At 43.9% G+C, this 25,816-nt stretch overlaps 1 protein-coding gene across 2 annotated transcripts in view; it reads left to right on the plus strand.

Annotated features, from left to right (window-relative positions):
- The first annotated feature begins 3,512 nt into the window (after positions 1-3,512).
- MBD6 (methyl-CpG binding domain protein 6) overlaps positions 3,513-25,816 on the plus strand; it is an 80,785-nt gene continuing 58,481 nt past the window's right edge. For both annotated transcript variants that reach the window (XM_088465901.1, XM_088465902.1), the window contains exon 1: positions 3,513-3,982. The gene's annotated coding sequence lies outside the window, so the exon portion shown is untranslated. The remainder of the gene's footprint in view (positions 3,983-25,816) is intronic.

Here is a 25,816-nt window from a genome sequence, read left to right on the forward strand (position 1 = left end):
CTAGGCGTGACATCATGATGTCATGTGTTTAGGGGGCCGGGCCAGAATGGGGTGCACTGTTGGCATGTTACGGTGCTGCCGTTACAATTCTTTTGTTATTGCTGCATATCGTGACAATAAGAAATATTTTTTCATCCTGATATACCAAAATTGTTAAATGGCTGTCTCAGTGAACACATAGTGGGAAGTGTTGTCTTTCACTTCTAGCTTTATGCAGAGATGAACGTCTTTTTACCTGGTTCTTTCTACAGAATGTGTTTGGATCAAACTCCAGGGCATCCACATTGTGCAATAGGTAAAAGTGGGGGACTATCTGAAGTGGAAAAAAAACTTGTACACTCTCCTCTCCTACATGCCTAGAAGCGGTTTACAATAGTAAGGAAGCTACTATTACCACCCTGAGATTGTGTTAGCTAAAAAGTACAAGCTCTGAGAAATTAAGATTTTTGGGGGCCCGGTTATCATTAAATATTTTCAGCTTATTCCCCGAATTTAAAACACCCATTTTTGGGGAATACCTGCAAATATTTAGTATCCCCTGAATGTATTATGGAGGAATTGCTGCTATCCCTTCATTTCTGCCAACAGTTGCAACCCCCTTAGGTTTCTATGGGGGTTGCAATGCTGTCAGATTTACCAAGTTCCAAAATGTGAAACCGGGAGATGGTTCCATAGGAACCTCCATCAGCATTGTCCTCCGCGCATGTGTGGTCAGTAAACCGCGCACGCACAGGATCCCTAAAACACAGGAGTGAAGAGACCACTGACGCGGTCACTTCACTCCCAGCACATCGCAGGGACGTGCTCTTTTCTGAGCACGTCTTTGCACATGCTTTCTCATAAATCCGGGCAGTATGATCACATCTTTCAATGTGATCATGGTTGCTAATATCACGCCCAGATCGCATTGCAAATACGATTAATAAATGGGCCACTTGTAGCATGATTAATTGCGCCAGAACACCATTCCCATAGAGGTCTATGGAAAGAGGACTGTTCTGGGTATCGTTTAGAAAAGTAATGGATATCTGCTATATCTCCTACATTAAGGTTTAATAAATGGGGCCGATACTGAAAACCCTCAAAATCATGCAAAATCAGGTTTCGCATGGTTTTCAGGATAACAGCATTTGACAAAGAGACCTCTTAATGATTGGTTGTAGGCCAGAGTACTTCAAATCTATAGCAATGTTAACATGAAGGTTAACAGACCCAATTACAATAGCAACACCTGAAAATATACATAAAATGTGTAGGAAAGCTTTTCCGCTGGGTCATACATGCAGCTGCGAGGTTGATCTTTCTCACCAAACGCTCAGTGTCTGCTGATCCACTCTGTCAGTCCCTCCATTGGCTGCCGGTCTTCTACCAGATTCAATTTAAAATACTTTCACTCACACATAAAGCTATTAACCAAACCAAACCACACCAACATACATCTCTTCACTTATCTCAATATATCTTCCAACCCGACATCTCCACTCTGCACAAGATCTGCGTCTCGCATCCCCACGCGCTACTTGTTCCCATGCACGGTTAGAGGACTTTTTCGGGCTGCACCCACCCTGTGGAATGCCCTCCCACGCACAATAAGACTTTCCACTAGTTTCCACACATTCAAGCGTTCTCTAAAACTCACCTCTTCAAACAAGCTTATCAGAATCCAGTACCGCCCACATAACCTTTTATAGCTTCCCTATCTAACTCTCTTCTTATAGTAAACACCTATCACATCTTCTCTTTCTTCAATTGAACATCCTCCTAACCCTAGGCCAACTTTCCAGTGTGATTGGATTATGCAGCCCACGAAAAACATATGCAATCGTGCTGGACCATTTTGCAATATGTAGCACCTAACCTTGTGTATCAACCCCTATTTCCCTATAGACTGTTAGCTTGCGAGCAGGGCCCTCTTACCTTTATGTATGTCTTTTATGTATGTATGTCTGTCTTTTACAACCCAGTAAAATGTTAATGTTGATTCAAATTGTAAAGCGCAATGGAATTTGATGCGCTATATAAGAAACTGTTAATAAATACATACATACAAACCGTTGCTAATAAAAGATGAAAAAGGAAATCGGGCTTAATATGTCCAAATACACATCTGACCTTTACCTCAAGAGAATAATGGCACAATAAGGGGATAATCCAATTAGCCGTAGGGTTTGACGCCCTGGAAAAAGCTCTGGGTTTCACGCCTCTGAGCTATTCAATAAAACTGCCTTTTCCCTGCCCAGTAAACCCTATGATACCAGCGCCAACCCATTAAATCCATGTAAAATGTAGGCTCAATGGGGTTTCCCCACGTTTTAAACCCCATTTCTCACTGACTTTTCCTCGCTAACTGAATTGGCCGGCGCAGGTGATTAGCTGCGGGGCCTATTTGTATTCTCACTTAGGGGTTTCGTAGCGTTATACATAGGAACATACAGCAAAATGATGACATACGTCACAGTAACAGCCACATTCAAAACTTTACAAATACGCTTATATATAATCCAGATTACATAATTATGTAGAGACCACAAAAGCAGTGAGGGACGCAAGATGTTACATTCTATAAAACCAATCTCCTATACGCAATGTGTATTATAAATATGCTAAGACCAGTACAATAGACACGATGCTGTGTAGATTTTACTGTAGTTTTATTATTATTATTAATTATTATTATCCCTTATTTATATGGTGCCACAAAGGTTCTGCAGCGCCTTACAGTACAGAAATGAGCAGACAAGAAAAACAGTTATTAGCAGTACAAGATAATGCAGGACAAGGACATGGTTTATAAACATTGCTGCATAACACAAGCTAATATGTATAGCAGCCAAATACATAAAGGATTAGGAGACATGGCACACAATGCATAATGAGATTTTTATTCAGATATGTATCTATATTTGTTGTTTTGACGGTATGTTCTGTCGTCAACTTATTCTGATTTTATTTTCTTCTGCTAGAAATGATGAAGGGCAGTGACATCACATATATAGCTGCTGCAGCGGTGACAAATGAGTCCTGAAGACGCGGAAACTGCAGCACTGACCGCGCTACACCAGCGCCATGTTTAGTTGGGGCAACGCCAGAGAGCGGAGAAGCTCTCCCGCCTGTCACTCCCCTCCTATACTACTTCTTATTTGTGCCACGAAACGTACACACTTGTATAATAACATGTGTGTAACCAGCCATTTTGTGGTGTTTGTGTATGCTATTAGCAAGCCTGATGACGCTAACTGCTTTTACATAGGCACTTGGGAATTAATTATTCCTGTGAATCAGAGGTGGTCCTTAACCACTTCCTATAGCGAGTCGCACTAAGGCATTCTGGCAGCAAAAGAGTTACAAAGATTGCTACGTATTTGTTTGCCCACATCCAAGATGGTTGCATGTCCCGTAGTGCGCATAGTACATTGTGGGCATGGAATCCCCGGGGCTGCCCTCCGAGCCTAACAGCGCATGCGCAACAGGAAACTCCATGATCTGGCTCTGGAGCCCAGGGAAGGAAAACAGCCACTGAGAAGAGAGAGGCAGGGGTAGCTGGGAAATCCAGCAGCAAGCACAGGCCTGAGCAATCCAACTGCATAACCTGCCCCCCCCCTCCTCCTATCATCTCAGCAAAGGGACCCCCAGGGGGGGCAAACAGGTTCCCTGGACACTCTGTGGTCAACGGCTTTCCTATGCATCCAGACACAGACCCTAGTAAAAGAGCAACCCCCCAGTGCCAGCCCAGAGGAGCCTAAGGAGGGGCTGCTGCAAGAACACAACAACATCAAGCACGCAAACAAAACAATAACAAGAATGAGAGGGAAGCAATAAAAAAGGAGCAGGTTTTATTGCTCTTTGTTGTTTCATTTATTTACCCCAGTGCTACAAAGGCCTGGAGGGAAGGGGCTGCTCCAGGGGAGATCCCAGGTCTGTTTAGCCTGCCTGTCACCCTTGCTGTGCTGCTGCTGCTGCTGGAAAAGTTGATCTGCTGGAGGTAAGAGCATGGATCTGAATAGTATAATTTTATCTGCACCAGTCCCTTTATTTCCACATGGCATTGCGTGTGAAAGATAGCAGCTGGTGTCTGTCTGTAACCAAAATGACAAGAGAATGTCACATCTCCAGGTGTGGGGGGAGGGTGCTGCTGTGCTCTGAGATGGGTATGGAATATCCTGCTTAGGTCCTCTATGAACAATCTGGCTATTAATCTCTCTCAATAAACATATGTGTTGCATAGAACATCCTCATGGTCCTGTATTTCTGCAAAGAAGACCTCCAGGCAATTTTATCACTTTTTACTGTTTGTTTTTTTTACTTGCTACAGTTTATGTCAAATCTGTGTTCCAATGTAAAATCAGGATCAAAAGTAGCAATTATGTCTTCGTTTGTGAAGTGAATATTGGATAGTGTTTCCTTTTGTGCAGCTTTTGTTGTGTATTTACAAAATAGTCTAAACCTGTATCGCTTGCTAGATTGCCAGCTCATATGGGTTTGAAAATGATGGCTGATTTTGTTCTCTTTTGTACATGTGTGTGGAAGTTCAATATAAACAACAACAACAATACAAAAACTAGATGGTTGTGTAGAATTGTCTGTCTTTTCCAGGACAACATATTACATCAGTATGAAAATTCTGCCTTTCATTTTGACAGCTAATCCATGCTTTGCTGCTGGTGTTCTATAGGTCCTAGCATGTCCTACGAGCCACAGAGTCAAAACAAAGTTAAAATAGTTTGTATAAATATATAATTTGGTTGTCTGAATGTCAGTCCATGAATTGGTGTCACAGAATTCTTCTCCAAGTTCAAAACGTTTACCACTGATCCAATCCTAAGCTCGTATCCAGGAGTGTTACTGGTGGTCTTTGGGGTGTCTGTCACTGCCCCAGACCTCAGACTAGACCAGGAGGGTTTGCACTCTATAAAATCTACCATGACTGGTGTTTCACTACACTGGCTCTGACTTCTGTACTAGTACAGCATGTTATAATACCTCCCCTGCAAGCTGCAAGGATATGATTCAGTTGTAACTGCTCCTTACACAGGTTGGAGGACATTTAGGGGCCACAGACTGCTCTTAAGTACTAAATGTGTTCCGCTAGCATGTGCATATTACTAAAGCATTAGGACATATCGTTCACCTGTTAATGTGTAGCACTACACACCTAAACAGATTTGAGGCTTAGAAATTGTTCATTACAAAATTGCTGACTCCTTATGTTGGGCTGGGTACTGACATTTGAACTGTACCCAGGCCTGCTCTATTAGTGTACTTAACATGCAGTTTTTTGATGTTTCGTAGCCTGGCATATGTAGTCCTCCTTCAGTTCCATGTCTTCACTTGAGCATTAGAAGCCTGATTCCACATCATTTCATGCCACTTACTGCAGTTGCTCACGTCAAGTAGCCTAACTATATAGCAGTGAGGAACGGGCACTGACAGAGGCTTGCATACAGAGGATCAGCCTTCTGCTAGAAAGTGTATCCAACCATTTGTTAGATACAGCATATTGATGGTATGTGCAAAATAGATTTTATATACAAGTTTCCTTTATCAAAACAAAAATAGAATTCATCGGAACAATAATTATTATTGTTATTACCAATTACTTATATCTGTACAGATAACTTTGAACCGTGCACAACAGACCCATTGGATCTTACAGCCTAGGGATCAAAACAGTGTTGAACATACACCTATTTTAGGAGCATATCTTGCCTCTTATCACTGTGCACATGTTCCGGTAACAATTGATGCAGCGTTTTCAGCATTTTAGCCACATCTCCACTTGCAAAGTGAGTAACTGGGTCTTAACTGCGCATTGTCCCGTAGGCAGCGTTCAGTGAGGGTGCATCTTCCCAGTATAAATACACATCTTTTTACCTACTGATGTGTCCTCACTCGTCTTTGCTGCAATCTCGCCAAACAGACCGTCATGGCGCGCCTCGTCCCATGAAACTCTGCTAGCACCGGGTTTCTTTTTTGCCGAAAATGCGTCTAAAGCTGCCCATCCACTAGCAGACCTCAAACCGACTGCAAGATTACGACATTGTAGTCGTGCAGGCGTTTGTCAGTCTGTGATGTGCCTTCACTGAACGAACAGTCATTCAGTGTAGGCACATCAATCATCTGCAAGCATGCTGAACCTGACGTTATCGTCCGTTTTATCCAGCATGTTTGCCTGATGATAGATGTCTAAGCAACCAGTGGGAGCGCGCATCGCTGGTCGTTTTAGAAACGTTTTAAACAATCTGCAAACGATTTTCACACAATTGTCGAATGATAACGATATCATTATCGTTCAATCACTCAATTTAATCGCCTAGTGGATGGGCACCTTAAGTCGCAATGCATTGCCACTAGGACGCACCAGCAGACAGTGCGGTTCAATTTAATATGACACTTGTATATCTGTGTGCGACTGAGTCTCTGAATCTGTATACGAATCGCTACAATGTCAGCAACTGCTTTTTTCATTCCAAGTTCCGTTATGGTTCATATACAAACTCAGGTGCAAATAGATATACGAGTCATATATCAAATTAATCAGCACAGTCTGCTGGTGCATCCTAGTCGCATCTTCAGCAAAAAGACGCCCAGCGGGATCTGAAGGCTCACTCACGCCAGCCAAGTCACGCTGCTTGGCGTAATGAGGTTAGATGTATGAGGACACATCTGTAGTATAGTGCTGGTGCACGTGATGATGAGGACCGGCATCAAACCGAGCATGGAGACGGACGTACATCTCTGCATATGGGTGAATATACACACTTTTCCCACTGGCGCATCTGCGGCTGATTTGCTACAACACCCTAAATCTGTGGCCCTAAATATCTACAATGTATACACAAGTCCATTTTTAACCTACCAGTTAGTTTTTGGACTGTGCAGGAAAACCAGAGCACCCAAAGAAACCAACATGAACATGGCGAGATTGTACAACTCCTTTTTTAATACTAAAATAAAAAAGTAGATAAAAGTGGTCTTATTCTTCAAAATCCAGATTGTCTCACCTCCACAGAGTAAGCACACCCACTGATGTGATTTATGTGCTATTGATGTTAGCCATCAGTTTTGTAATAAAATGTGTTGGGTATGTAAAATACATCCACTGCACATTGTTATTAAAGCACGTCATAATTAGTAATTGTCAGCACTAACATTTGGGCAACTAGAGGGGCATACACACAATGGGCGGAATTCAATTGTTTTCATTCCCCTTTGCGCCCGACGGAGCTATTCAATTGTTGCTCCTGTCGGGCACGATCATCTGCCAGCGCTCCATTTCAGCTCGCAGCCCCAGGGGGGTGCGAACTGAAATGGGCGAAAAGTTACCTATTTGAGCGCCCAAACGGACCTTTTCGCGATCGCACCCAGCACTTTGGTCGGGGGCAGCCGATTTAGGCGGCTAAACCCGACCACATTGGGCGCGATTAGCGTGAAAAACGGGAACAATTGAATAGCGGCCCGCGAACTCCCGTCACTTTAGACGGGAGATCGGGACCGCGAAAACAATTGAATTGTGCCCAGTGTGTGTTGTGCAAGATATTGGTGAAAGATTTCCCTTGAACTTTCCATAGTGCAGGACAAACTATAATGGGTGTACACATTGAAAGATATCGTTCAGTGGGCCTGATTCAGAGCTGCTCGCTAGATGCGATCGCTCGCACAATGTGTATGCAAATTGCGTAGGCAATGCTGTCGCACAGCAATGCATTAGCACATCCAGTATTTCTTAGGGAGCGATCACATAGTGTATGCAGACACCCACCAGCCTGTTTTAAGATGCCCACTTCTGCACGTCATGTCCAGGAAGTGTATGCAACCATCGGATGCTATCGCAACGCTTGAGGTTGACCATACCCTGCCGCAAGCCCTGCGAGCACTTCAGTGTAAAAACAAGCCAGGTGACGTGTACTATGATGCTGTCTTATAATTATGCACACCTCTAAAACACCGTTGAGATGCTCAGGCACTGCCTACGTTTGCACCACCACTCCCCCGTTTTTAATGGCCAGCCCGTTACCACCTACAAACGGCTTCTCCTGTCATTCACTCTGCTTGGCTGTCTATGCGCGGCTAGCGAGTGAATTGTGAACTGTCGCTAAGGTATGCGCATTGTGATGCATACGCATGCGCACAGTGCATACCATCGGCAGCAGCGAGAGTATGCATCTTAGCGAGCGGGTCTGAATTAGGCCCAGTGTCGTCATCCTGCCACATCCTGAACAAGCACTTTCTGAGGATATTGTCAGATTGGCCTGCATATTTGCACGACAGCAAACATCGTTAACGACCAGCGGGAGTACGCATCATTGGTCGTTTGGTGCATACACACTGAACGTAATATTTACTTGTTTAACAATCCAGTGCAAAAAAGTTTGCTATAGACCTATCAAAGCCCATCTCTATGAAGATAGCTGAGGATTGTACAGTGCCTGTGAGTGATCTTTGCCTTTGGGGTTGTGCATAAATGAGTGAAGAGAGAGAATACATTTGCATGCACTGACCTCAGATTTGTCTTCCTTTGTCTAGTATAGAAGTATTGTATGTAATGTCACATCTTTGCCTTCTCTCTTGTTATATGCTGCAGAAAGTAAAATAGATGTAATACTGCTGGAAGTAGCCATTATAAGAAGGGTGGATTTGGCTTTAAAGGGATACACATGGTCACTAACAATACGTAGGTAGAATGTGGCTTTTCAGTGTTTCTCAGTTCTTTAATAAACAGTATAAAATGTGACAAGAACACATTCCCCAGACCCTTACACCACCAGCACCAGCCTGTAATGTGTTACAAGGCAGGTTGGATCCATGGAGTCATGTTCTTTAATGCCAATTTATGACCCATTTGAATATCGCAGCAGAAATCAAGATTCATCAGAACAATTGCCGGTTTTACAATATGTCTGTGCCCACTGTAGCTTAATTTTCCTTCTCTTAGCTTGGAACCATTGTGTGGTCTTCTGGTGCTTTGGCCCATTCGCTGCAAGCTATGCATTCAGAGATGCTCTTGGTATACCACTGTTGTAATGCATGGTTGTTTGAGTAACTGTCACCTTCCTGTCAGTTTGTACCAGTCTGGCTGATCTCCTTTTACTTATCTCATTAAGAAGGTATGTTTGCCTATTTATCAACGTGTTTTATCATAAAACTCGTTGCGTATGATAAATGGTGATCAATCCAATCATCCTAACTGTCATTTTTCAAACAGATGACAGGAGCTGATTGGCTGGAGGACATTATCATACACTAACCATTCCACGGTCAATGTCACATAGATCACATTTTATCCCTATTCTAGTGTTTCGTTTGAAACAACAACTGAACTTGACCATGTCTGTATTCGTTTATGTATTGCGTTGCTGCCACATGATTGGCTGATTAGTTATTTGCCAAGAAAACAAGCAAAGTGGTCACTGAGTGTGTGTATAGCAACAGCATATGGCTATAGATTTCAATAGCGGAGGTTATTTGTGTGCTTCATTTGTTGTTTTGCTGTAAAGTTATGCTGTCAGAGAGTGCTGAGTATTGACACTGTCCATTTTGCAGCTGTGAGACTACGGTCACACTTCACAGTTAAACTGGATAAACAGTAGGTTGACGAGTCGGCCATGCAGCCGACACACACTTACCAATTGTCTGCCCGATGTGCCGGGCTTGACAGTTGAGCTGTCAATCACCGCCGAGTTCCGGCGGTGATCAGTGGGTCGCCCATACACACCAGCAGATGACCGATAATATTTTCAAGATATACCAGCTATCTGCTGTGCTGCACAGCAATTTGGATATGTCTGTGAACGTCATTCACAGACATATCTGCTCTACACACCCAGCGATGAACTATAGACAATTCGCCCGTTGTAGAACAGGCAATATATCTATCGGTGTGTACCCAGCTCTACAAGCTTTGATAGTTTTTGAAGTGGACCTCAACATATACTGTAATTGTAGTTGTTCACGGTGTGTGTGTGTGAGAGATAGATATATAGAGAAATATATATATATATCTATCTGAGTTTATGTGGGGATGCCAACGCTGATATCCCGACAAGGGAGTTAAGATAGTCGTCGACATGCCGATGCCTATCTTAATCCCGACGCCAGAAAGCAGACGGACGGATGCCCGAATGAAGTAAGTTAGGCTACCAGAAGGGAGGGTTGAGGAGGGAGGGTAAGTATACTTACCCGACCCCTGTCGGGATACCAACCATCGGGATGCCGCTGTCGGTATTCTGACGTAAGGCATCCTGATAGTCCACATATCGTACCGATTGCGTTTGTGTGTGTGTACATCAGGGGCGTCTTTAGAGAGGAGGTGGCCCGTGTGCATCCCAGGTCTATTGCACACGGCAGATCGCCGGGAAATGGTGCGTCCGCCATTTTCCCGGCGATCTCCTCATAGCGCATGCACAAAACGCGGGAAAAATGGCAGCGGCGGCCATTTTCCGGCATTTGAACCGCGCTGGGAGACCCGATGCGGGACTTCGGAGAGAGAAGTAATACAAAGCATGGATGCAGGGTGTGCCCGTGTGCACCACATACCCTGCTCCCATTATAAATATGCCCCTGGTGTACATATATATATTACAGTTCTTTTAATCGGAAAACCCTTTTAATGCTGCACTAAATCCTAAATTTTAGTTGCTTTTTTTTTTTTTCTTTCTTTTATTCACAAATCTCTGGCAGGATATAAAAGTAATCTTGGTAATTACCAATTTTGCTCTTTTTTTTTTGTTTAGACTGCTATTAATAACTTTATAGTTTGCAGTGTTTAAAGTGTCATGTGGCTACCATGGCAACCACAGGCACATGATGTAGTGAGCAGAAATGTCTGCACTATAAAATTATCCCTTTTTTTACCTCCTGCATGCTTTTAAGGTACTTAAAGTGCTATTTAAAGAAAAAAGAAAATTTCTTCAATGAATTGTTGTTTACCGTGATCATACATTGCTTATTGTTACTGTAGCTCTGTTAAACAGTTTTGGAAAAATGCAAATAAATGAACTTGTGCACTGTTGGATTTAATGCTGTGCAAATTCCTCAGACTAGTCTTCAAAGGCTAAGTACATATGCTGACTCAATGCACAATTCATGGCAACATGGACAATGTAGAGTCATTCTATTTATTCCAAACTAAAATGTGTTGTGTTAAATATAAGAAATGATAAAAATTCAAAACATTATAGCAATCTCCTCGTAATAGACTAAACACAACACCATTTCGGAGAGGATGTAGTAGAGACTGTGGGCCTGATTCAGTTTGGATCGCAGTTGCTTATACGCACGCAATCGGCCGATTGTTGCCTTCTACGTATGCATTGCGCATGCGCAAATCTGTCATTGTGATCGGGACTGCGATCGCAGTGACCATGCAGACCCATTACACAGTGATTGACAGACAGTGCTGTTTGTTGCTGGCGACAGGAGGGTGGTCGGGCGAACGCAGGCGTGCCAGTGTGTTTCAATGCCATTGCATGGGCGTTCATAAATGATTCACTGTGATACTATACGCAACCTGAGGCCTCATAGCGTGCACTGAAGTAACCACTTCCTGAGTGAGGTCTGACCTGCCTTAACTGTGTGTATGGGTCCGATGGTACTTGATTGTACTGATGATTTTGCAGTCTTGCTAACCATTACGTATCTGCGTGTAGGTGAAGTGGGCGTCCTTATGTAGTGGTGCTTCAGCATTGCGATTGCTATGGATTAGCATACAGGTTGAGTCTCCCATATCCAAATATTCCGAAATATGGAATATTCTGAAATACGGAATTTTTTTGCCATGACTCAGATAATGAAACCTTTGATTTTTGATGGTTCAATGTACACAGACTTTGTCTAAGGCACAAATTATTGAAAATATTTTGTATAAAATTACCTGCAGGCTGTGTGTGTATAAGGTGTATATGAAACATAAATGCATTCTGTGTGTATATTTGGGTCCTATTCCCAAGATATTTAATTATGGTATGCAATTATTCCAAAATACGGAATATTCCGTTATCCAAAATACCCCTGGTCCCAAGCATTTTGGATGTGGGAGACTCAACCTGTACTATCTCAGTTGAACTGCGTGCGTACACTATATTGCGATCCGTAGTGAATCAGGCCCTGCGTGTGTTCAGAGAGATAGTGTAGTAGGGAGTGTGTTTGTATATATATGTGTGTGTATGTATATATATATATATATACACACACATACACATATATATATATGTGTGTGTGTATATATATATATATATATATATATATATATATATATATATATGTGTGTGTGTGTTATATATATATATATATATATATATATTATTCTAAAACTCAGTTTTGAACTTTGAAGTAGCATTTATCAAGTACATTCATAAATGATAGGTACAACTTGATTGGTTGCTATGGGCAACATTTCCCCTGGTCCACTTCTCCACTCTTTTCACTGCTAGGTACATCAACTGTGAGATAAGTACAGTATTTGCGATACTTTACCACTGCAGTATATTCTAAGCACACTACATGGTCACAGAACTCATTGATGACTTCTAAAGACATTATCATAATGAGCAATGAGATGATAATAGGAACTTGCCATTTGCACAAATATCATTACTTGTGTTGTAAACCCATATCCTCATTAATGGTACTGATGTGCCACAGTACACACAACACATGACTGACCTGGTGATCACTGTACAATGCAGCTGTAAGGTAAGTATAACTTTCTTCAGTGGAGCCATAACAAACTGTCTTTCACTAAACAAGAAATCCACATTGTCTATGCCAGTGGTTCCCAAACTTTTTTGAATCACGGCGCCTAGAGTGTTAACATTGTTTTTATGGCACCCCTAAGCCAAAAGTTTGTTATTGAGAAATAAAGAAAAAAAATGTAATGCAGTAGTAAAGTGAAGTAAATTATGCTTACCTGCTATCCTCAGGTCCAGTTATTGGGTGGTGGACAGGTTTGCACTTCTGTTTGACCACACATTTACATTACATTGACCAGAAATAATTTGATTTTGTGCTCCAGCATCAACCTGAGGCATCCCTGCAAGTGTCCCGAGGCACCCTCGGGTGCCACGGCGCACAGTTTGGGAACCACTGGTCTATGCACAAAATCTAATAAGAATCCATCTGAGATCGGCACATTCCGCCCCTACTTATCTACCCTCCTGAAAATTGGGTAGTGTGGTAAGTCTCTCACAGGTGGCCGATGACGCAATTACTATTAAATTGCGTCATCGCATCTCGACCCCACGCTTCACAGCATTGTATAGTGGAAGGCAGCACTACAATGACATGATTGCATCGCCATGCTTCCCCAGACCCACTTACCTATACCCTACCGCTCTGCAGTGCCGACCTGGCTGCCCCCTTCAAAATATGATTCTGCCTGGTTCTGAATGTAAGTAAAATGACAGCCAGCACCTAATCCTTTCTGCATTTAGCCTTTCTACTCTGGCTTCCTGGTATTAGCTTTTGATAATTGGCATATTTGATTTGAATGACTGCCACCCTTTCTTAGCGCCACCTAGTTGGCCAGTATCGGTGTATATAACCAGCGCTGTACTCTGGTTTGTGGATCTAGATGTTCACTGTACATAGGGCCTGATTCAAAGATGTACGTAAACCCGATGGTTTAGGCACATCTCCGCTGGTGTTAAGAAATGTATGTGCAGATCTCGTTCACATGTAATGCCCCCATGATTGACATGCTGCGTCTGTCTGGGGGCGTGGACCGGGGAGGCATCGGCCAGCGTTATCGAATATGAGGACGTTGGACCCGTTTTGGAGGCCTGCCGAGGCCAATGTCTGCGTCTTCCTACGTAGCGTCACCAGCCCCGGCATCGTGAAAACACCAACTATCCTGACTAACCTGAGGGCTACTCAGGTGGTCGATGTTCACGCAGAGAGATCCGATGCTGTGTCATTGTACAGAGCAGCTGATCAGAGAAACCGGCAGGAGGCGTCTATTTACACAAGTCGCCTCCTGCGGCATTAGCATATGATCGCACAGCTGCTGCATAATCGCGTCCATCTCTTAATCAGGCCCATAATACATTATCTCTATAAAATGTCAGAAAACACTTGTTTAGATGAGCACTAGGGCTCAGGGGCGTATTCTGTAATAGGTGCAGGGTGTGCGGTGCAAATCCAGGGGGGCCCGCACTGCACACCCTGCTCCCATACCTCTCCGAAGTCCCGCTTCGACTAGCAGCACTACACAAAACCTTGGAAAATGGCCGCTGCGGCATTTTTCATATGCGCAGTAGGGACATCGATGGGAAAATGGCTGCCATGCCATTTTCCCAGTGACCTGCACATGCACAGTAGACTCTGGGCACAGACTAGTGCCCAGACTCTACTGCTTCATCAGTATGCTGCCGGGGATAGAGAAGGGGGCCCCGGACGGGAAATTAACACGGGGCCCCCTTCTCTCTCATAATCTGTATGTGATACCGCCGGACCTAAGCCCGGCGGATAAAATACCGATGCCTGATGGCCGGCAGATGGAGATCCTGATGGTAAGTATTAACCCTATCCCTACCCCTCCCTTAGTGGTGCCTAACCCTTACCTTCCCCCCCAGTGCCTAAGCCTCACCTCCCCACAGGATTGCCTAAACCTAACCCCCCCTCCCCGCACCCTAAACTCATCCCTCCCAGGGGGTGCCTAACCCTAACCTCCCCTCGGGGGTGCCTGATGCTAATCCCTCCTTCCCCTAGCCTAACTCTCCAGGGGGGGTCCCCCACGGGAGTCCCTAAACCTAACCCTCACCCCCCACCCCTGCGGCTACCAGCTTCCGACACCCGGCTTACCTATGGTATGCCGGGCGTCTGGATTTAGGTGTGGGGCTAATGATAGGCTTCGATATTTAGATGCCTCTCATTAGTCCCATGCCAGGCTATCACTGTCGAAATGCCGACCGCTGGCTTCCTTACTACATTCCCCTCTCTCACACGCTCCTGCTAAGGCTAGTGACCACTTGATGGTTGGCGCACATCTTCGATTGTTTGAGAACTGCGAATGCGCATGATGTGTCATGGACATTGGCAGCCCTTTATCTGCGACTCTTCCCACAGTGTCTCCCAGCCGCAGCCTGATTGACGGGCTGCGGCATTTATGGGGAAGATCAAGGGCATGTCGTCTGTGGATGCAGATTTTCTGTCCCTCGCAAGTGGCGAGTGACCGAGGCAGCGCTTATAGATGCTGCACTTGGATCTCTCAGATGCAGCAAACTGTATACTTACATAGGCTGCATACATACTGTAACTGCATACGTACTGTAACTGCATGCGTACTGTAACTGCATGCGTACCATTACACATGCTGCATATGTACTGTAACTGCATGCGTACCATTACACAGACTGCATGCATACTGTAACTGCATGCTTACTGTAACTGCATGCGTACCATTACACAGGCTGCACACGTACTGTAACTGCATGCATACCATTACACAGGCTGCACACGTACTGTAACTGCATGCGCAACATTACACAGACTGCATGCGTACTGTAACTGCATGCGTACTGTAACTGCATGCGTACCATTACACAGACTGCATACGTACTGTAACTGCATGCGCACCATTACACAGGCTGCATACGTACTGTAACTGCATGCGCACCATTACACAGGCTGCACACGTACTGTAACTGCATGCGCACCATTACACAGGCTGCACACGTACTGTAACTGCATGCGCACCATTACACAAGCTGCACACGTACTGTAACTGCATGCGCACCATTACACAGGCTGCACACGTACTGTAACTGCATGCGCAACATTACACAGGCTGCATACGTACTGTAACTGCATGCGCACCATTACACAGGCTGCACACGTACTGTAACTGCATGCGCAACATTACACAGGCTGCACACGTACTGTAACTGCATGTGTACCATTACACCTACTGAATAGGTAGCAAAACATATTGCATACATGCTATAACTGCATACGTACCTATACACATACTGCATACGTGCCATAACTGTATATAGACCCATACACATACTGCATACGTACAATTGGCCGTACGACATATGTACTCCATACCTACTATTACGCATATTGCACACACACATTCACTGTAAATACATTATTTATACATCCACTGGACACCTTTTTCCAGGGCCAGCAATGCCAATAGGGTGAATAGGCAAACCTAGATGGTTGCCTAGTCTGCCAGAGTTTAGAGGTTGCCTAAAACATTGAATGTGTGACATATAATTCATTCCGTGCACCCCACACTGATTACCGGCTGCTAAAGTGGGGACAACATCTGGCAGCTTCTTACCTGTGCCCAGAATGCACGCATCATCCCTGCTGTATGTTTAATACTTAGAATTTAGGTTTAACCTTTTCTCAAAGCATATAAGCCCTATGAGTGACATTGACAGGTGGTTCCTGGCATTCCACCTGTTGTAGAACTCTAACTTCAAACCGGACTCCTACTTTTACCCTTTACTGCCTACTTACGCTGCGGCTGTGCATTCAAATCTTAGTGTTCTTCGTACTGGACAAAAATTAAGTACTTTTTCTTTTACTTCTGTAGTGTTCTTTATGTATTTATTTTTCTTACATAAGTAAATTGTAGAGTATACTATTCCTACTTTTATATATAGACTAAGGGCCTTATTCATTGATTGACACTAATGTGATTGCAGCTGGGATTTGCACGGAACGCAGCTGTGAAAATATGCTAATAGTTCCAAAGCTTACCTGGGCATAAGGACGCCCAGCGCTGCCATCTCACATGCATACGACGTCGCTTACCTGCGTAGATATCTGTAACATCGGCGCACATTGAGTGGCCATCTTGCTTTTGTGGAAGGTCTGATCAGCCACAAACACTGCAGCCCTCCTGACTCGCAGAGAGCTATCATGCTGTATAGGAGATCGCAAGGGCTCATTTATGCACGCCCATGTAACGGCATGTAAACAGACACGCCTGTGTTTTATTGACCACCCCCCCGTTACCTCCCCTAAACACTGACTACCTGTCACTCACTTTGTGAATGGATCCTCTGTGCATACAGAATCACAAGACAATCGCAGCATGTGCTCAGTGTGGCTAATACGCATGCGTAATGGCTAACAATCGCTCGATCTGTGTAAAAATCGCATTAGCGTCCATCTCTGAATCAGGCCCTAATCTAGATGCTCTATAATGGATGGTTCTTCCATATTGGGAAGGGCTTCCGTATGTCTTATGAAGTAACTATTAAATGTATTTATTTATTTTTTCTGGGAAGTCTGAACTATCAAAGCCATTGTTAAGAATACTATCTATGCATGTGGTTCAAAATAAAGAAAGAAAAGGTTTCTGCACACCTATGGGAAGCTTCCTGAAGTTGTAGATGTGTAATGCGCTGCAGTGGGAGGAGGTTTGTAATTGCTCTACAAATACCAGTATCCTCCATATAGTGAAACTAGAATTTGTAACAATTTTCTTCATAGCTTTGGAGCACTGTATAGAGACTATAGAGTCCATGATGTCTTGTGAATCAATGTCTGTGCTATTGTTGAGTTGGATCCTATTGCTGGGTATACACTACATGATGTCTGTACCCAGTGATGCGACCGGTGACCCTCCCCCCTCCGGTGCGGACAGGCCAACATATCGGGGGATCCGTACACACTAGACGATGCGGTGCCCGACTGCCCGATATGTTGGCCCCTGCCGCATTGGGGTCGTCAACCGCATCATCATACGTACTGCATACGTACTATAACTGCACACATACCATAACACCTACTAAATACGTATCAAACCATATTGCATACATGCTATAACTGCATAGTATCAATACACATACTGCGTACGTTCCTTAACTGCTTACATACCAATACACATACTGCATACGTACATTTGTACATACGGCATATGTACTTTATACATACTATTGCGCATATTGCATGCACACATTCACTGTAAAAACCTGACAATATGCCTGACAACCCCACGGGAGCGCATAACGCACGATATACTGCGTACACACTGCACAACTTTGAGCGATATGTCGTTCATGCGTCGGAATCTGGCATATAGTTTCAAAAATCATCTAGTGTGTAGGCGTCATATGATCTAGAGTTTAGTTGTCATGGGTGGGTGTGGTAAGTTAAATCAACATTTACAATGCGGACAGTCAGTATTTCGATACGATCATTATGTTATGTCAACATAGCATTTTTTCAATATTTTAGCCTAAACGTAAATGCAGCACTAAAATGTACTGTCCACATCGTACTGAACATGTCGACGTTACTTGTCGACACATCGTTCATGTTGACATTTGGACAACTGACATGACTAAATGCCGTCAAGGGTAAGGGTTCTTCGGGGCACACACTGTATAGAGACTATAGAGTCCTTGATGTCTTGTGAATCAATCTCTGTGCTATTGCTGAGTTGGATCCTATTGCTGGGTACACACTACATGATGTGCGTACCCAGTAATGCGACTGGCGACCTCCCCCACGCGGACAGGCCGACATATTGGGGGGGGGGAGGGGTCCGCACACACTAGACGATTCGATTTGTTGGCCCCTGCCGCATTGGGATCGTCAGCTGCATCATCATATGTACTGCATACGTACTATAACTGCATACATACCATACTCAATGAAGATCAGTGGCTAAGCGTTAGGAGTTCAATTAGTGTATTGGGCAATTCCACCAGTAGTCGGTGGATAGAAAATAAATATATATATATATGTTTCATTTACATGAACATTAAAAATATAAGCGGTAAAATCCTTATTTATACTATGTAACAGTGTTTTTTATCAGCAAATTGTTGTTTTATGTGTAGTTGTTACTCTGAATGTGTTTTGCTAGTAGTATGTGGCTTCCTTGGTAGTTTCTTTCATTCACACCTATTACTCCACTTCTCACAATTTTAATTGTGTGCACCCAAACACCTTTGCTTTCAACAGCACCACTGCAGACCCCAGACTTCATAGCAGCACTACTTCATTCATTGATTCACAGAACATTATGGAACTCCACACAGGGCACCACAGAGAAGCATACTCTTTCATCTGCACTCGAGCTGCCATGCGTCTTTGATAAATAGAAAACTTCTGTACACATTTTCACAGGAGACGCTGGACAAATGGGCATGTTCATTCTAGGACTCTGCACTTGTCACAACCCGTGCAGTTCCTCTTTCCTGCCAGGGGTGTCGCTCTCTGCTCTGGTGCTTCTAGCACACTCAGCTGATGCAACAAACTGCTAAGATACAGACCATAGTTTTCTAGAAGTTGTGACAGGTGCAGGATGCTATCATGAACACTAATGTATGTGCCTGACGCTTGTTTGTCATAAAGCATGCCAGTCCCAAATGCAATTCTCATCAATTCAGCTTTTTTCCTCTAATAGATGTAAGAGGATTCTTTATAAACATGGGCATGCAACACATATAGACACAGGTTTCCACATTTTTAAAGTTAAGCAGAAGCATTTGGTCACATAACTCTTAATGAATCTGCTGAGTTGGCAGGAATCTGGGTGGGAACGACAGGAAACACTGTACCATGGAAGCTGTAATATGGTGACATTGTGCTGCAGATTCTTCCTTGCTGACTCTCCCAGTCCAGGCTGCTTACATCCAATTCCTCTCCATGCTCTAAATCCCATAAAGGTATTGTAGGATAACGTTGTTATAATAGTACCCACCAGTTCCAAGATCCAACGTTTTGCCCGTGCTTTTTATATGTCCAAACAAATAACAGTTTCTTTCAATTTATCTAGTGTCTTTCAAAGTGGATTATTTGCTTTTGGTGATCCAAGTCAAGTTTCACAAATACTCTCTGGAAATCAGGGATCCATATCTACACATCCCCATGTGGGAGCATCGACAAAATACTTCATGTTTGCTTGTAGGATAATAAAATATCTTTTGTTTTGTGTCGGCACCACGACTTGAATGCTTTGCTTATCCCTGATCTGGAAGTATTGTTGATCAAGGCTACAACAAACAGTGCAATTACATTCAAGTAATGATTCAGAAGTAACAGTTAGGATGTAAATGATCCAATCTCTACCTTCAATACTCACTTTTTTGCAAATGAGTTTAGGTGCTGAAGTCCAGAAAGATTTCCTCCTAGTGGAGAAGATAACGAATCCCTTACTAATATAGCTTCATATGTCAACACAGTCTCAACAGTGGCGGCAGCAATATTCCCTAACCAGTACATGGTCCGCATTCTCATATTACTGCTATCGACAAGCATTAAATTATATTTTACCTCTACTGTTGCCAGGCATAGGTTGCACTGGAGTTGGGTATGAAATACCGGCAGTCGGGATGCCTGCTATCAAATGCTAACAGCAGCATTCCGATGTCGGGTAAGTATACTAACCCTCCCTTCTGGCACCCTAACCCTCCCTATTAGTGCCTAAACCTAACCCTCCCCCCTTGGTCTCTTACCCCCCCTCCCCCCAGTGGTGCCTAACCCTAACCTCACCCCCCCCCCCCAAAGCCTAAAATCAACACACACACCCCCTTCCCCCATGACTAACAGGCAAGATGCGCTGGCGTACCTCGATTGGGTTGGCGGTTGTCGACATTCCGGCGTGGGTATCTAGACTGGTGTCGGAATTTTGATGCCTATTTTTAGTTCCCGGGGGGATTCCGATGCCGGCGTCCCGTCCGCCGGCATACTAACTCCATCCTGTTGCACAGGAAAGCATCCTGATTCCCTGTTACATATTGTGCAGAGAGGGCCTCCTCTCCATTGGCCATCATATAATTCACCAAGCAAACCTCCTCATGCCAAAGTTAATCCTCCATTTATCAGACCTTTATTTACCAGGCATAAAGTTATGTGAAAAGTAAAATACACATTTTTTTTTAAGTCTTTTTTTTTTTTTTTTTTATATCTGAGCATAATTAGAAATACATCTACTCATCAACAAATCTTACATTTTTGATGATTCTAATCAAATGTGACAAATAACTCATAACCGGTTTTACTTTGCCATTAGTAATGCAGCACAAAATAAGCCAACATGAAGAGACTACCAAGCTAAAAGTGAACACTTCCTTACTGTTTCCATGTTCATAGAATAAGATCATATGAGTCAGATGCTTCTCATCCAGTACATTGCTTTATGTGATCATTGGGATGTGCTGCCACCTCTGTATAAAAGTAGACCAGTTAGCATCTCGGTCTGGAGCAGTCAGGTTTGTGTTATCATCATGCCAAGAATAAAATACATCTGTATCTGTTACCAAAGCAATGGCTGATGCTCATCAAAAGCCATTTTCAAAGAAGTCCCATCCTTCTGTTGTAAGAAATATGGCGAATTGAGAACATTGAATATACAAAGCTTCCCAAGAATTAGTATATGCAGTCTCACTGAGAAGATCCGACTATTATTATTACATTTTATTTATAGGGCGTCACAAGTGGTCCGCAGCGCCGTACATACAGTAAATGGTCCGCACAGAACATTACAATACAGTAGCCAAATTATAAACAAGCACAAGTAACAATTAAACTATATATATATATATATATATATATATATATATATATATATATATATATATATATAATGTTCTGAGTAATCCCAAAGAACTCAAAAGCTATGTTCAGGGATCTAGAGGCCCCTGTCAACTTTTTAAATGTTAAAGCTCATGACTCCACCATAAAAAAAAACCTAAAAAACTGAACAAGTAATGACTATAGAAAGCTCTCCCAAAAACATTGGTTAGGTTTGCAAAGTTTCAGTGTGTTTTCTCCAGGTTCCGAGGTCCTTCACACAGTCCAAAAACATGCTTGTAGGTTCATTGGCTACTGGCAAAATAAGTCCTAATGTATTTGTGAAGTAGGGAATCAATTCACGTCCATGAACTGGTGTGAATTATTAAATTTTGTAAAAAAAAATAAAATGTACATAACCTATAGTTTACATAACATTGTGGAGCTGGAACACAAGCAGGGCCAAAGTGGAATTATATGTTCTTAATGCAAAACGCAATGTTTGGCAAAAAACTAAGCACAAGATATTGCAACAAGCCTCATACCAAAAGACATGCATGGTGGTGGAAGGGTGGCTATTTGGATTTATTTTACAGACAAAGAATCTGGATGCCTCACAATCATTTAATCTACCATGAACTCCTTTTTCTATCAGTTTTCTAAAAGAAATTATATGACCATCTGTTAACAATGTCTTCGAACATTGATTAACTTGAAGCACTATTACAATGTGATGTAAGAGACTGATAAACTCATACATGAAACCATTGTAGAAGAACAGGGCAGGAAAGACTGTATCACTGCATCTGGGTAGTTATTACTACAATTCCCGTATCATGGGGTGTTATTATTTTATTTCAGACATGGCTTCTTTTTGTTGAATAAATACAAAGTCAAGTCTGCTGTGTGTTATTTATCACGTTAGAATAATTTATACAATCTTCAGCTGGGTACACACTGAGCGTTGTGTACCCAGCCGATATGTTGGGCCGACCTATCAGACCCTGTGTACATATTAGAATATGTAATGAACTACGGAACAATCCCTTGTTGTGTTCACTCTAGCTCCTGCGGCAGGCAGGGCGCCGGAGCTAGAGAGGGCACTTCCGCGTTCGCACCCGAAAAGGGGACGTGGTCATTGAAAAGGGGACCTGTCTATAAGACGCGTCCCCTTTTCGTCACTCTTGGGGGCATGCCCGGCACTTACGGACACGCCGGGCATCCCCCAAGCGCTGCTGACAGGTAGAATACATGCCGGGCGCATGCGCCCAGCGTCTATTCACCGGCGGTGACCGGGTCACCGCACATTTCCCCACCCGCGGGACACTGCGACACGCGGGTGAAGATGGCACCCGTAGGCTGTCTTAGCGGGGCGGTGAGGGCAGGGCGCAGCGCCCCGCTAAACAGCCTAGCGGGAATGCTACCTTGTTCCGTCCTTCATTGACATGCATGGAGCTGCAAACGATATCTTCAGGTTTGATGTGCTGCACATCAAACCTAACGACATTTACATGCGACTGCAGGAGCGCATTTCGTGCATAAACACTACACAATATGCACGATATGTCGTTACGATTTGGCCAAATTGGCCGAATCATAATGACGTCGTCCAAGTGTGTTATTGGTAATTATGTCCAGATATGTAAAAATATGATTGAAAAGAGAATTTACTATTTTCATGTAAGTGTATTATTATTATTATTAACATTTATTTATGTAGGAACCGCATATTCTTTTGTGGTTTTTGGGAACACATCCGTAATAAAACAAGACTGTGTAATAACAGACAGACATAGAGGTAAGAGGGCCCTACTCGTAAACTTACATTCTACAGGGAAATAGGGATTTGATACATAAGGGGAAGTGCTTCATATAGTATTACTGTTCCGCCTTCCTGCTTGAATTACCTGAGGACTCTTGGGAGGAGGAAATTGGAGCAAAGAGATACACCAGCTTGAAGTCCCAGCTTACTGCCAGTGCATCCATGAATGCTGCTGATGGGTTTCTGGACCTGGACTTGTACCTGGGGACCTTGTAGTTGTGACGTGATGCCATGAGGTCTATGTCTGGTAGACCCCATTTGTTCACCAAGAGCTGAAACACTCGCAGGTGGAGAGACCACTCTCCAGCGTGTATGTCCTGATGACTTAGGAAGTCTGCTTCCCAATTGAGGACTCCCGGTATGAATATTCCTGGCTGGAAGATGACGTTCTGCCCAAATCTGAACCTTTGTCACTTCCTTCATGGCTGCATGACTTCATGTGCCTCCCTGATGATTGAGATAGGCCACTGTAGTCGCGTTGTCGGACTGGACCGGCCTGCCGTGGAGCAGGTCCTGTGCCATGATAAGTGCTTTGTATACTGCTCGCAGCTCCAGAATGTTTATTGGCAAATGACTTTGCTGTGATGAGCTATCACTATAGGAGGTACTTCCCACTTAGTACATTCAGGAGCTGGGAAAGGATACAACGATGTTAATATTTTATTCACATAAAACCATTTATCTGGGTTACCCCATGCCTCTTCCATAAGCACAGTGAGCTGCTCGGCTTTAGGAAACTCCGTTTTGGCCACCTATCGGTGTTTAAACACTGGAGCTTTTTTACTAGGGACTGGTTCATCATCCTGAATATCTTGGATTGATTTAACCGCCCTCACCAAAAAAGGAACATCCACCGTGGACGGCTGGTCCTCCTCTCCCGAGCTGACCCTTGAGAAGAACCCTGCACATCATCTGATTCCTCTGATGATGCGTCTGGATCCATATGCTGAGCAGACTGATAAAAAGATAACTTGCATTTAGGCACCTTGGTAATTATCGTTCTGCTTTCAACAGTCGACTGTGCCATGCTCTGACTAGAAGGGCCATAAACTTCCCTCCAGGAAGGATGTATAGGAGGTGCAAGCATGGCATGCTGTGGACACCCCATACAAGGAGGCAGCACGGAAGTAGTCATACGATCCACAAACTGCTTCATTACCTGAGACAAGGAGGAAATCCAAGATGGCTCTTGTTCAGAGGCAGGTCAACTGGACTAGTGAGGTGGCTCTTTACAACAGACAACACAGAAACCATCCTTTGTAATATCCTGAGGGGGACAAACTGGCCAGACAGGATTTACATGAAACCAGGACAGGGGCCTCCACCTCCTGTTTCCCTTTACCGTTTGACATATTCAAAATTAAAGGCAACAAATGCAATACTATGTGACAGCCTTCACAAATACTAGTAGATGTGAAGTACCCAGAAAACACCCCCACCCCAAAGGGATGGAGAGAAAAAACAGTGATGGTTATAATTGACAGTCAGAAATAAAAGACAGTATTAATACAGCAGCTAGCAAACAGTCACATGCAACTATATTACGGATGCACTGCAATAGACTCTGAATCAACTACCCGAACACGAGGAATGGTAGGATATTGAGCACTATATACCTGATCCAAGAGAGAGGTATACAGGGAGACTGACCCAAACCCTCCTGAGACCAACAGCTATAGCAGGGCACCGATAGTGGACTGTGATCATCTCATATACACAAGGAGGGAAGGCAGAGCGACCCAGATAAGCAAATATCTTCGATGGATCTGGGTCGGAGGAGGAGCTGTCTGGGGAGTGCATACCTCCCCTAAGCTGCATCAACCAGCCAAGTACGCTGGCCTCGTAGCAGCAGAAGCCTCTGCTGCCGATCCCTGGAGTCAGATGTAAGAGAGGAACCGCCTTACCTGACCCCTCCGTCCGGTTGAAGTCCGGGTTCCAGCCTCGCTGCTAGCAAGCTCAGCCATGACCCGACGAAATCACCAGCCCTGTTACTGGTGTTGCGGCCTGGCGGAGGTAGACGGATTCACAGTACATGCGTCTTAATTCAGTCGCTCAGTACTGCCAACCCAAAAACATATAAAATAAAATAAAACCTAAAATAAAAGCTTAGGACTTCCTGAGCAGTCCCATGTTACAAAGGTGCATCTGAATCCTGCCGCTTCAAACGAACAACTGAAGGCCTGTGGCTGGGGGCGGGGTATATATCGGGGAGGACCCGAGGCATCCTGGGAGCTGAAAGTGTTTAACTGTTTGGTGCCTGGATCTCTCTAACCACATTACCCCATGGTACCCCTGTGGATCCCTATGGACACTGAAAAAGAAAGTCTTGTTCTGTGAATGAGAGCATTCCACAGAGTGGGTGCAGCTTGAAAAAGTCTTGTAACCGTGCCTGGAAGCTGGTACTGAGGGGGTCATTCAGACCCGCTCGTGAGCGTCAGGACGCTCGCAAGCGGGTCGATGTTCCCCACTGCGCATGCGCGAGACCCGGGGAGCGACGGGCTTTCCATCGCTCCG

This window comes from Taudactylus pleione, unplaced genomic scaffold (genome assembly GCF_031769625.1).
Source record: "Taudactylus pleione unplaced genomic scaffold, aTauple2 ptg000065l, whole genome shotgun sequence".
Taxonomy (NCBI): Eukaryota; Metazoa; Chordata; class Amphibia; order Anura; family Myobatrachidae; genus Taudactylus; species Taudactylus pleione.